This window comes from Heterodontus francisci, chromosome 17 (assembly GCF_036365525.1).
Source record: "Heterodontus francisci isolate sHetFra1 chromosome 17, sHetFra1.hap1, whole genome shotgun sequence".
Classification (NCBI taxonomy): domain Eukaryota; kingdom Metazoa; phylum Chordata; class Chondrichthyes; order Heterodontiformes; family Heterodontidae; genus Heterodontus; species Heterodontus francisci.
This window is the reverse complement of record NC_090387.1, coordinates 42,782,799-42,795,173: the sequence shown is the minus strand read 5'-3', so window position 1 is coordinate 42,795,173 and position 12,375 is coordinate 42,782,799. Positions and strand designations below refer to the sequence as shown.

Here is a 12,375-nt window from a genome sequence, read left to right as displayed (position 1 = left end):
ATCAAACAAAGGTAGGAGCAGCTGGACAAAAAAGCTTGGTGTCCCTCAGGCTTCGCAAAGATTTATAAACTCCCACAGGAGTCGCATGATAAATAAATCGGTAGAGATAGCAGTAACAATTCTTTCTCACAAGGTTACAATCCCTCCTGACATACTCATAATAGTAGGGGGTTTCATACAGACATGCTGCATATATGTTTCTGGGAATGGCTACAATATTGGCATTGCAATGGGCTAATGTGAATTCCTAAGGCTGAATTTTACCAGCCCTATGGGGATGGGCTGGGATGCGAAAAGGCTTGTAAAATGACATGGGAAGGTGTTGGTGGCATGCCCTAAGTCTTCCCACCGCCATGCCAGTTTGTCAGCAGTGGGAAATCTGGCAGACAGACAGCCAGCCTGGAGCCCAATTGAGCCATGTAAGTGGCCAATTAAGGGCCTCTTCCTGCCTCTGCTGGCAGTTTACCCATGGCTGAGGGGGGCCTACCACCATGTGCAGAGACCACCAAGTTGCAGTCTCCCAGCGGGCTCCAGAGTGAGTGGGGGAGCCTCTTTTTTGGGCACTCGTTGGCCCATGGAGGGGCCCCCCAGCGTCAATGGCTGCTCCCGCGACAATGGTGCCACCTGCCCTCGCTCCCGCCTGCACCCCAACCTCACTAGGACCTGCCTGATGGGCCCTAGCATGCGCAGAACCCACTTACCTGACTTCGAGGGTGCATGGCCATCGATGCACCTTCATCCTGTAGGTGAAGCCCCAGCAGTGGCCACCAATAGTGATGACACTGCTGAGGCTGCTGAGCTGCTGGCCCTCTGATTAGGCCAGCAGCTCTTGGGGGCAGGCTGCCATCCTTAATAGGGACAGCAGCCCTAGTGTCAGCCACTGATTTAGCTGCTGCCGGCATAATGTAGCCCCAAGTCCTGCCGCAGTTTTGTTACAATTGTACAGGACGTTGGCGAGACGACACCTAGAGTACTGCGTACAGTTTTGCTCTCCTTATTTAAGGAGGGATAAACTTGAATTGGAGGCTGTTCAGAGAAAGTTCACTTGGTTGATTCCTGGGATGAAATGGTTGCCTTCTGCGGAAAGGTTGAGCAGGTTGGGCCTATACCCATTGGAGTTTAGAAGAATGAGAGGTGATCTTATTGAAACATAGAGGATTCTGAGGGGGCTTGACAGGGTAGATGCTGAGAGGATGTTTCCCCTTGTGAGGCAATCTAGAACTAGGGAGCACAGTTTCAAAATAAATAATTTAAGATGGAGATGAGGAGGGTTGTTAATCTTTGGAATTCTCCACCCCAGAGAGCAGTGGAGACTGGGTCATTGAATATATTCAAGGCTGAGCTAGACAAATTTTTGATCTGCAAGGGATTAATAGGGGCAGCAGAAAAGTGGAGTTAAGGCTACTTAAGGCTCGAGGGACCAAATGGCCTACTGTTGCTCCTATTTCTTATATTCTTATGTAAATGGGGTCACTCCCGCCCCCATTTTCGACCCCGATTGTGGGACCCCTGCCACCTTCGCTAAATCCAGCCCCTAGTTTCAGGAATCTAAGGTCCTAAAGGTTTGTTTCTTGTGCAGCCTTGAAGCATCTTCATGAAGCCCATTCCGTAATGATCATCTTCAGTAGTGCGGCTTTTCATAGTCTCCGGCAAATGTCTTAAGTATGGTGGCAACAGCGTATGTGTGAAAGATTCTAGTCGTTTACTCAGGATTACTGTTAGAAGTCTCCTCTTCCCCATTTTCCTTTTCACCGTATTACTTCAAGCCCAAGGGCTATGATCATTTTGAAAGAATGAACAGGCCGTCTCGGGGGTCGGGGGTTGTGGGGGCAGAGTGCACAGGAACTATAGATGAAACAGGCAGCTGTTATCTCAAGTCAGCCTTCTGCAAGATCAGCAACACAAGAATTTTCAGCAGTTAAGATCTCCATGTCTGTGGCAGCAACAAACATGGTGCTGCAGCTATGCCTCCACATTCTGTATCAAAAGTATCTGCACAATACCAACAATGAGATTTTCCACACTGTTCCTCTGCCTGAGGAACTTTCTCAGACAGTGTTACTGTGTGTAGCTCTAGAAATAATCAGCAGCTGTTGAGCAAAGGGCATTGAAACGTTCAATAAGTCATGGTTTGACATTAGATACCAAGGACTCAGTAGCAGCCATGATCAGTTCTGTGAGACATCTGTTCTCGTTTCAGTTGTCTACAACAATTATGCCACATAATATAGATAGACAAATACAACCTTTATTTATATAGCACCTTTAAACATCTGAGGACTTCCCAAAGCACTTCAGAACCAATGGGCTAGATTTTCATTCCTGGGTCCTAATCCCACCTTCGAGATGAAATGCAGGCAGGAACCCAGAAATGCCGGCAGCAGGGAGAATTCCGAGGAGGCGGCCAATTAACGGGCCACCTCCAGGAGCCCTGTCCAATTAAGGACGTCAGGCAGGCTCCAGAGCTGGGAGAACCAATTGGAGCACCCAAGGCTCTGGGCGGCAGGCAGCCCCATCGGGAGAGGTGGGTACTGCCAATGTAGATGGGAGAACAAGAGGGCACCCTCAAGATCATGGTGCCCTCTGATGAGTTTAGAAAGTTTAAAAATGAAAAGTGGCCACATCTGCCAGGCCATCAGTCTGGAGGGGGAGCCCCTCCACCAGATGGCCTGCAGCGCAGCTGTGACCCTCTGGCAATCGCAGCTGTGTGGAGGGGGGGTTTGGTGAAGGGGGGCAGCCGGAGTGGAAATTAAATGAGTCATCACTGCCCCTCCTGCTCTGTTGCTAGGCGGCTGTATCCATCCATCTGCCAGAGTTTGCCCCCAGCAGGGGGTCCATCTGCCGTCTGAAAATTTCCAGACAGCTTCTGATGAGTGCCCTCAATATGCACTTTAATTGGCCTAATTGGCTACCCACCTGTGGCAGGCAGGTAGCTGTCACACCCTCCCATCCACCCCTGCAAAGCAACCTGCACAAAAATATGCTGGAGGCGGGATCATGTCAGCAGACTGGCACGCTGGCCTGCAGCACAGAATCGCCCACACACTTGCCTCAGGTCCTGTCTCCTCAGCCCAACGAAATTTCAGCCCAATGCAGTACTTTTGAAATGGAGTCACTGTTGTAACATAAGGAAATTGGCAGTTAATTTGCACACAGATAGATCTCACAAACAGCAGCAATAAATAACCTTTTAATCCAATTTATTGGTATTGGTTTAAGGAATAAATATTGGCCAGGCCATAACGAGAATCATTCTGCTCTTCTTTGAATATTGCCATGGGATCTTTTCTGTCCACCTGAGAAAGCAAACAGGACCTCAATTTAACATCTCAACCGAAAGACAAAAATATATAAATAAAACAATTCTTCCTTGACATCTAAAAATCACAACAACTTTCAGTTATATAATAAAAGCAAAATACTGCGAATATCTTTAACATGTCCAAGGCATTTCACAAATAGGTAAAAAAAAATGGATCCAAGCCAGGAAGAGAGAAATTAGGAGGAGTGACCAAAATTTTTCAAGAGATGAGTTTTGAGAAGCTTTCTAAAGGTGGAGAGGTTTAGGGAGGGAGTTGCAGAGTGTAAGATAAAGGTAGATGAGAACTCTACCAACAAAGGTGAGGCAAACAGAGATTATGTTCCACAGAACACCAGAATCAGAGGAATGGAGCTTTCAGGAGCGGATATAGGGCTGGCAAAGAATCCAGAAATAGGATGGAATGAGGTTAAAAGAGACTCATAGAAGAGGTTTTTAAATGATTGATTTGGAGGACAGAGTGCTTCTGTAAGTTCATGAGGATGGGACTGATGACCCACAGGGTTTAGCATGTGACACGATACGTGTGGCACAGTTTTGGATAAGCTAGAGTATATGGAAGGTGGAAGATGGGAGGCCAAAAAGGAAAGCATTGGAATAATCCCATCTGAAGGTGACAAAGGCATGTATAGCCATTTCAGTGTTGGAGAGACAGAGGCAGAATCAGAAGCAAGTCATTTTTTGGAGATGGAAATGTTGGTAATGGAAGAGATGCAAAAATTTAAGACTCAGTTCAGGGTAAAATAATGCATGGAGGTTCTGACTGTTACCCTGGGAAGTGGAGTCAGTGACAAGGAAATGGAAAACTGTGTGCAGTTTTGGTTTTCACATTTAAAAAAGGATATACTTGCCTTGGAGGCGGTGCAGCGAAGGTTCACTAGATTGCTCCCTGCAATGAGGGCATTGTCCTATGATGAGAGACAAAGTAAATTAGACCTGTATTCTCTGGAGTTTAGAAGAATGAGAGGTGATCTCATTGAAACATATGAGATTCTAAAGGGGTAGACACTGAGAGATTATGTTCGCTGATTAGGGAATCTAAAACACCGGGGCACAATCTCAGGATAAGGGGCTGATCATTTAGGACTGAGATGAGGAGAAATTATTACACTCAAAGGGTTGTAAATCTTTGGAATTCTCTACGCCACAGGGTTGTGGATGCTCCATCGTTGAATACATTTAAGGCTTGGATTGACAAATTTTTGGTCTCCCAGGGAATCAAGGTGAGTTGGCAGGAAAGTCGAGTTGAATCCTACGATCAGCCAAGATCATTTTGAATGGCAGAGCAGGCTCAATGAGCCAGGTGGTCTACTCCTGCTCCTACTTCTTGCGTTGTGTTCTTGTGGGCTGGATCTTGTTGTCCCCCTGGTGTTGGGTTCCGTGACGGGGTGGGGCCTAAAGATGGGTCCGGATGAGGCCTGCCACGGGCCTCGATGCCAGGAGGGCCCGGCCTGAACCTCCCGGCGGCAGGGAGGCTCTGTGGCGGCTGCCCCGCCGCTGGGTGACGGGACCTCAATTAAAATATTCAAATGAATGAATTAACATAGACTTATCTCCAATCTTGAGGGCAGGCAGCGATCTCCGACACTCCCGCGCCTTGAAATCCCCGTCTGGGGAAAGGCGGCACGACACAGGTAGGGATGGGGGAGGAGGTAAGATTTTCAGTGCGGGGTGGGGGGGAAGGGTAAAGGGGGTCAAATGCACATCATGGGTGTAAGGGATAGTGAGAATAGTGAGAAGGGTTGAACATCAAACTGTATGCCGTTTGGGGGGGGGGGTAAGGTCAGATGATGAGGGGGAAGGGCAAATAGTTAATGTAATCGTTATGGGAGAGGGTGGGAAAGCGTCATAGAAATTTATTTATTTAATTTTGTGGGTATGTGTTTAAAAATTTAAATTAGGTGGTAGGACTGGCTGCCCTTTAAAAATGGCACCAGCTCCTGCACACAGGCAGCTGACGCCATTGCCGGGAACGAACAGCAACCCCCCCTCCACGAGATTTGGGGGGTGGGGGGTGCCTCAGCTATTTAAATGAGCCACTGTGCTTGAGATTGTGGTAGCTATTTGGCATGTGGCCCTCAAGTGTGGGCCGCCATTTTCTGAGCTCGCCGCCGAGATTGGCGTCAGGCTCTTTAAACCCAGCCTCTTGTATGTTCATGGTGTGAGGGGAAGGACAATAGACTGAAATTTACAGCACCACCCACCTCCCCCCCCCCCAACCCCCAACGAGCGGGCTTATGGCATGAGGGGGTGGGGCCAAAAAATTGAGTGGGAGGTGGTGGGTAGGGGGCCATTCCTGCACCTTCCCACCTCTGCTGCAATTGTACACGGGGTGGCGGCAGTGAGAAACAGCCCGACATCTCATGCCAATCAAGGCCCTTAAGTGGCCAATGAACTGCCACTTAAGGACCTCCTCCTGCTGCCACTGGTATTTTACCCACTGTGGCCGGATGGCAAAGGTCCCAAGAAACCAGCCTGGTGAAACCTGGTGGCCATCTTGCAGGCCTGGGAGGGGGGGCTAATCAGGCACCTTGTGCCCCATGGAGGGTTGCTCCCGAAACCCCAACCGCCCCCAACACATAACACCTCCCCCCACCTAACCCACCAGTCTTGCCTTGCCGGGGCCTACCCGGCTAGGCCCCCGAAACTTACCATCTTTCGTGAGCTGTCCTTCCTGCTGAAGCTGGGTGTAGTCTCAGCAGTGGTCACCACTCCCAGTGGCGTTGCTGGGACTGAGAGCTGCCAGCCCGCTGATTGGCTGGCAGCTCCATTAGGTGGGACTTCTTGCCTCAGGAGGTGGAAGGCCTGCCCAAGACCAATTAAGGGCCTAGGGAGCTAAAACTCCCAGCCTGGCTCCCCAGGCCCAGTGGAGGCATGCTCGCCACTGACTTTTCAGCTGGTGAGTGGGGCCTCCCGCCCAATGTAATATTCCAGCCATAGACTTTTTCCCTTTTTCTACAATCAGCTGGGATGGAAGAAGTTGTGACTCAACGTAGACTGGGTATTGGACAAGGAGTCTAATAGTGGAAAGATAGTTGAGTTCAGGAGAATGGTGGGGAGCTAGGACTGGGTGTCATCAGCATATATGTGAAAGCGGACTCTGTGGTTTCAGTGCCGTCACCGATGCAGCATGTAGACAAAGAAGAGTAGGGGACCCATGGACAGATCTTTGGGGAAATCTGGAGGTGACAATGTAGGGAAAGGAAGATAAGCCATTGCTGCAGGTGAACCGGCTGTGTTCAAATAGTTGGAATGGATCTAAGAATATTTCTGAGTAAGGTTTAGTTTTGATTTTCTTGTGGGCTACATTTCAGATGTTTCTCTGGGTTGACAGAAAGATTTATATGGCACCATCCATAACCCCAGAATCTCTAAAAGCAACGCACAAGTGTACTAGTCACAAATGTAGTCAGTGTACTAATGGAAGGAAAGATGGCAGCCAATTTGTGCTCAGTAAGGTCTGACAAATAGTAATAGATAAATGACCAGATAATCTGTCTTTAGTATGTTGGTTGTGGGTTATATGAACATACGAATTAGGAGCAAGAGTAGACCGCTCGGCCCTTTGAGCCTACTCCGCCATTCAATAAGTTGATGGCTGAACTGATTACTCCACATTTCCACCTACCCCAGATAACCTTCCACCCCCTGCTTAAAAATATGGAATGCTTCACGAATTCACGTTGTGGGTTGTGATTCACTTCAGTGAGTAGCCCAAAGGTCCCAAAATTGTCATAAGTTTATGATATGCATGGGTTTAAGCTACTGATGATCTTTAATCACACAGCCTACCATAACCCTCTCTACCACCCCTCATAACTAGATTTGTTTGCATGTTTTGAAAGAAAGTTATAATGCTCCTTTGATGGCACCTTATGCCCAAGAAACAAACACAGTATTGAACTTAGATTCTGAAAACAAAACTAGAAGACATAAATCCAAAATTAATGAGCTGAAGTGAAACTGGAGATTAGAAGAATTTCTTTCCACACTAAACATGGAATTGACTTCCAGGGAATGTGATTAATGCTGCATTGACTGACTCCTTCAAAAATGAGCTAGACAAATATAGAGTTCAGATAAAAAGAAAAAAAATCTTGAAATTTGAAATCAAAACACAAAATGCTGTAAAAAAAAAAATCAGCAAGTCCATCAGCAACTGTAAAGAAAAAAGGGCAGGTTAACCTTTTGTGTGTAGACCTTTTGTCCAAATACGAAGCTGAGGAATAACCATCTTAGGTCTTTGATTCCACCAGGAGATTATAATAGGTTTACAAGCATTTTGCGGCATGTATACCTGGGTTACCTACCTGGTATTTAGTACTAAAGGGTAGGCACATCTTCTTATTATCTGTCATCTTCTGCACAGTCATGCTGCCCTGCTCCTCTCTGGGACGATACCCTGGAGAGACAAACAGTACAACACTCCTCATACCTTATGCAAAAGTACATCCACATCACCATCCATGAACTGTGAGTGGAAGCTGAGGGAGTGGGTCAGATCTGGCCCTCCGTCACTCACTCAGAGCCTTTGGGAAACAAATTACCTGTTGGCCTTAATAGAATGAAAATTGAGAGGTTAGAAGATGTGCAGGCGATCTGCTGTCTCAGACTACTGCCAAGCAGTAAGGCATTAGTTAAGTTGTACTTGTGTACTACAATTTGTACATTTTGTATAATGTTTGATGATTAAAGGTGTTAAAATCTTAAGTCTGTATGCTGGCAGGTATACGCGGGCTCTGGAGGGGATACAAAATAAGTAATATTTGGCAACCTCTGTGCTTGATAAAGGGCTGCAGCAACTGATTAAGTGGTTACGGCCAATTTAAGATAAGTATTTGATTTTGGAAAGGGAACATTTGTGGACTACAAAAAGTGTCTGGCACAGAAAAAAAAGTCTACCCCCTTATTTCTTGCCTCTACATTTTTGTTGCTCTTGTTATACATCTCTCACACTATTTTTTTTTTCTCTGCCAGACACTTTTTGTAGTCCACAAATGTTCTCTTTCCAAAATCAAACACGTATCTTAAATTGGCCGTAACCACTTAATCAGTTGCTGCAGCCCTTTATCAAGCACAGAGGTTGCCAAATTTTACTTATTTTGTATCCCCTCCAGAGCCCGCGTACACCTGCCAGCATACAGACTTAAGATTTTAACACCTTTAATCGTCAAACATTGGACAAAATGTACAAATTGTAACACACAAGCACAACTTAAATAATGCCTTACTCGTATTACTGGCCATTAATGTGACAGATGGGGCAATTAGTTCAAGCATATGCACATACTGTTTGGAGTGATAGGTGATAGTTTGAATCTTAAGTTGCTTTCTGTAGAAAGGTGCTGACGATACTTTCATTCCAGTGAAAATCTGCTTTCACACTGGTAAGTTGTAACAAACGGTATCAAAACGTTGACAGCCCTATCTGACAATTCAGGGAACTCTGCTCGCATTTGGACCCAAAACTCAACTAATTGCTTTTGTTGGAAACAATGTTCCTGCGAAGCTGCATGTGCGCGTAGCTGTGCAGCAGTCTGGAAGGTATTGCGCAGGTCTTGTTTTATTTAAATACTGTGCATGCCTGGCTGCACAAAAGTTTAGAGTCCGCACATTGAAAAAAATGGCCATGCACAGCAACAAAATTTTAAAGGAAACAGTGGTTGTGTTACGCCAATGTATTTTCCTTAATCCATTGATTGGAAAATTTGTATTTTTTGAAAGACATTTTTAAAAATATCAAGCTGCCAGCAAAGTCAGCTTAAGATAATCACCTAATTTATAACACTGTATCCTATATTGCAAAGAACAGTGAGAAGAGAGACGAAATGTCTGCTAATATCCCAGCAAGCACCAAGACCCAGGAAGTTCAAAGGAACTACCTGTTCTCTCAGCAAGTAGAGAAATACTGCTAACAGCTATGTTTGAATGACTAAGTGACTGCCATGTGACAAGCCCCACCCCATCTATGGTTTTAAACTGGTATTTTCTCTGCAGCAGAGGAGGAGCAACTGACATGAGCAGTCCCTAAGGTGGGGGGGGGGGGGGGGGGGGTGGCGGCTGGTCCCTCTCTCTTTCTCTCTCCATTCCAGCTTGGAAGATTTCAAATCCTGCTTGTTGACTGATCACCTTTGTATTCTCCGGCTATAATCAAAAACCCCATTGGAGGAAATCATCTACATCACTACCTCCAAGAGAATCACTATACCAGTCATTTAGCTCTTCAAACTAAAAGCCTCAGGACCGCTGAATTCAGCTAGAAGCCAGCCAAATCACCAATCTCCACAGATTGTATACCTTTTTTTGTGGACTCTAACCCAACCAATCTACCTTTTCCCATTCTGTAACCTATTAGTGTGTGTGTAAACATATAGTGAGTATGTGCAAACCTCTAGTGTGTGTGCGAGAGTGAAAGTTGGCACACTGTTTATTATTTTATTAGCTTGATTTAGGTACAATAAAGTTAACCTCTTTCTTTGTTAACACAAGAAAACCTGTCCGATTGGTTCTTGTTATGATCATAGCAAGTAATTAATCAAGCACCTACTGAATTGGCCAGTACATCCACTTTAAGAAAGAATTAAAACTGTTGTGGTCTGACAAGGAGAGGGAAAAGCGGAAAGCCCTTCAACCACTCCTCACTTAACCATAACAGGTTGGAACCCAAGCTTGAATCCATCATCAGTTGAGATGTCCAGGACACGTCTGTGGCATGGATATTACAGAAAAATGTGCGAAAGAGTAGTGGACCCAGCTGTTTGCATTTCACTGGGTAGACAGCAGACCTCTCTTGCTAGTTTCAACTAAACTTCGTATTAATAATTAAGGCCTCACTCTAATTTTGATCATTCCTTCCTATTTGACATTCTTCAGAAACAGTTTCAGATACTACAAAGTTCAAGAATATGGAGGGTTATTTTTCCCAGAAGCTAACTTACCACATGCCAGTTTTAGTAAATGCAATTTTCAGCACTGGGTGTCATTTAGTCTTGTAATCACTGTATTTACAAACTATAACATGTCCATTTTTTTTAATGAACTTTACTCTTCCTCCAGATGCATTATTTTTAATGCAACCTATTGTACTTAACATCTACCATATCTAAAAATAGGATTGCTTACGCAGTTACTTTGAATATTTTGTTTCCTCTACGTATTAAAAATGTAAATTAAAACATTTCACATTTTAATGATGCTGTGTTTCTTAGTCACGTTGTGCATTTCAGATTTAAATAGGGATCAGTGCATTCTTAATTGTCAATTTTACAAAGAATCTGGATCAGTCAGCCTGTGAAGTTGGTGAAAATAAATCAAGATTTTATCAATAAAATGACTGTTCTCAGGGCATGAAATGATTTGAATTCATCCCAAAAATCTAGTATAAAAGTCATAAATAGCACTTTGAAAGATAGGGGAAAGGGCAGTACAAAGGAGGAGAATTCTTGGGCAAAAACATGCAAAGATTTTTTTTTCAAGCTGGACCTATTAACCCACGGAATAGCATGTTTGCAATCTGCCTCCATCACCACCTGTAGGGCTGGATTTTATGGTCCTGTAAAAGGGCAGTTTTTTTTGGCGGGGGTGGGGGAGCATGCTGGAGAATCTACGCGGAGTTGTCCACCATGGAACTGGATGCTGTAATGCTGTTTCCCACTTTTGTCAGAGGTGATGGCATCATTATTTAAATCTGTTCCATACTGTTTGACATACATTAGTATGTAATTCGCCGTGATCCTACCAGGCGTTCACAATCTTGTGCATGATATGCGGCACTCACGTATCTTCATGTCTTTGAAAAGCTGGCACCACCAAGGCGCCTCAAGAGGTTAGGTAAGTTAAAGTTAATTGTTGTTATCTAGGGGAAGTGGTTTTTAATTCGGGCATTGTCGCTAAGCTCAATCTGCAGATTCATGTGAGTGTGAGGGGAGGGGAGAGCTCTCCAAGTGTATAATGTTGGAGGGGGGAACTTAGCAAGTGTATAATGTTGGGAGGGAAAGGGGGATCTCAGCAACCATATAGGTGTTTTTTGTCGGGGTCCAGTACAGGGTACTTAAATGGTGTTGGTAATGGTCATGATGACTCGCATTCTTTGAAAAGTTGCGAGACCAGCATCAATCCATACCATAGAGCTAATGCAGGAATCCTGCAGAACCAGAATTAACACAAATCTTTGCCCAGACAGGTGTACTTTACTTTTTGAAGGATGCCAAAGGTCCAAGGAGGATAAATATGGGTATGATGAACTCTGTTTTCCCAGATCCCCTTGCGGTGCCGAGGCATCTCCACTGAAGGCAGGCACAAGAGGCAGCAACGGCTCTAGTGGAAGCTCCCTGACATAGCAGCAGCAAACACCAAGGCAAAGAAGAACCCAGATTGCCAGCAAGTCTATAGGATTTGGCTGACATACCTGCAGATGTCTGAGCGAAAGTTCCAGAGAAGACTGCAGCTGTCCAAAGAGTCCATCACAGACCTCTGCGCACTGCTAAATGATGATCTGCAACCAATGTGTTTTGGTGGTCTTTGCCAATGGCCCAAGACTTTTATGTCTCTGGATCATTCCAGGGATCCACCAGTGACATGTGTGGGGTCTCTCAATCCGCAGTGCACTGCTGCATCAAGGAGCTGGGCCAATGCTCTGTTCAACAGGCTTGGCGACTATGTACAGACTCTGAGAACCAGGCCGAGATAGCCATTGCAGGATTCCGACAGGTCCAAGGTGTGATTGACTGCACGCATGTGGCAATCAAGGCTCCCATGGACCAACCAGCTGCCTTTATAAACAGGAAGGGGTTTCATTCAATTCATGTCCAACTGGTATGCGACCACAGAAAGCACTTCCTACAAGTGTGTGCTCATTTTCCGAGAAGCTGGCATCACTCATGCATACTTCACAAATCCCAGGTCCTACAGCTTTTAAATCCCCCCGCTTGCCTTCAAGGGTGGATTCTTGGGGATACTTAGGCCAGTAAGGAACCCCAGCACTGATGCGGAAGAGTGTTACAATGCCTGTCACAGCTCCACCCAAGTGACCATCGGGCAGGCCAATGGTATGCTGA

General features: G+C 45.5%; 1 long non-coding RNA gene across 2 annotated transcripts in view; it reads right to left on the bottom strand.

Annotated features, from left to right (window-relative positions):
• Window positions 1-3,212: 3,212 nt before the first annotated feature.
• LOC137379189 (uncharacterized) overlaps window positions 3,213-12,375 on the bottom strand; it is a 107,785-nt gene continuing 98,622 nt past the window's right edge. Inside the window, exons 4-6 of one of the 2 annotated variants that reach the window (XR_010976755.1) lie at window positions 7,630-7,874; window positions 4,171-4,227; window positions 3,213-3,296 (exon numbers count right to left, since the gene is read on the bottom strand). This is a non-coding gene — a long non-coding RNA (uncharacterized lncRNA). The remainder of the gene's footprint in view (window positions 3,297-4,170; window positions 4,228-7,629; window positions 7,875-12,375) is intronic. The other variant, XR_010976756.1, reaches the window with a different exon arrangement.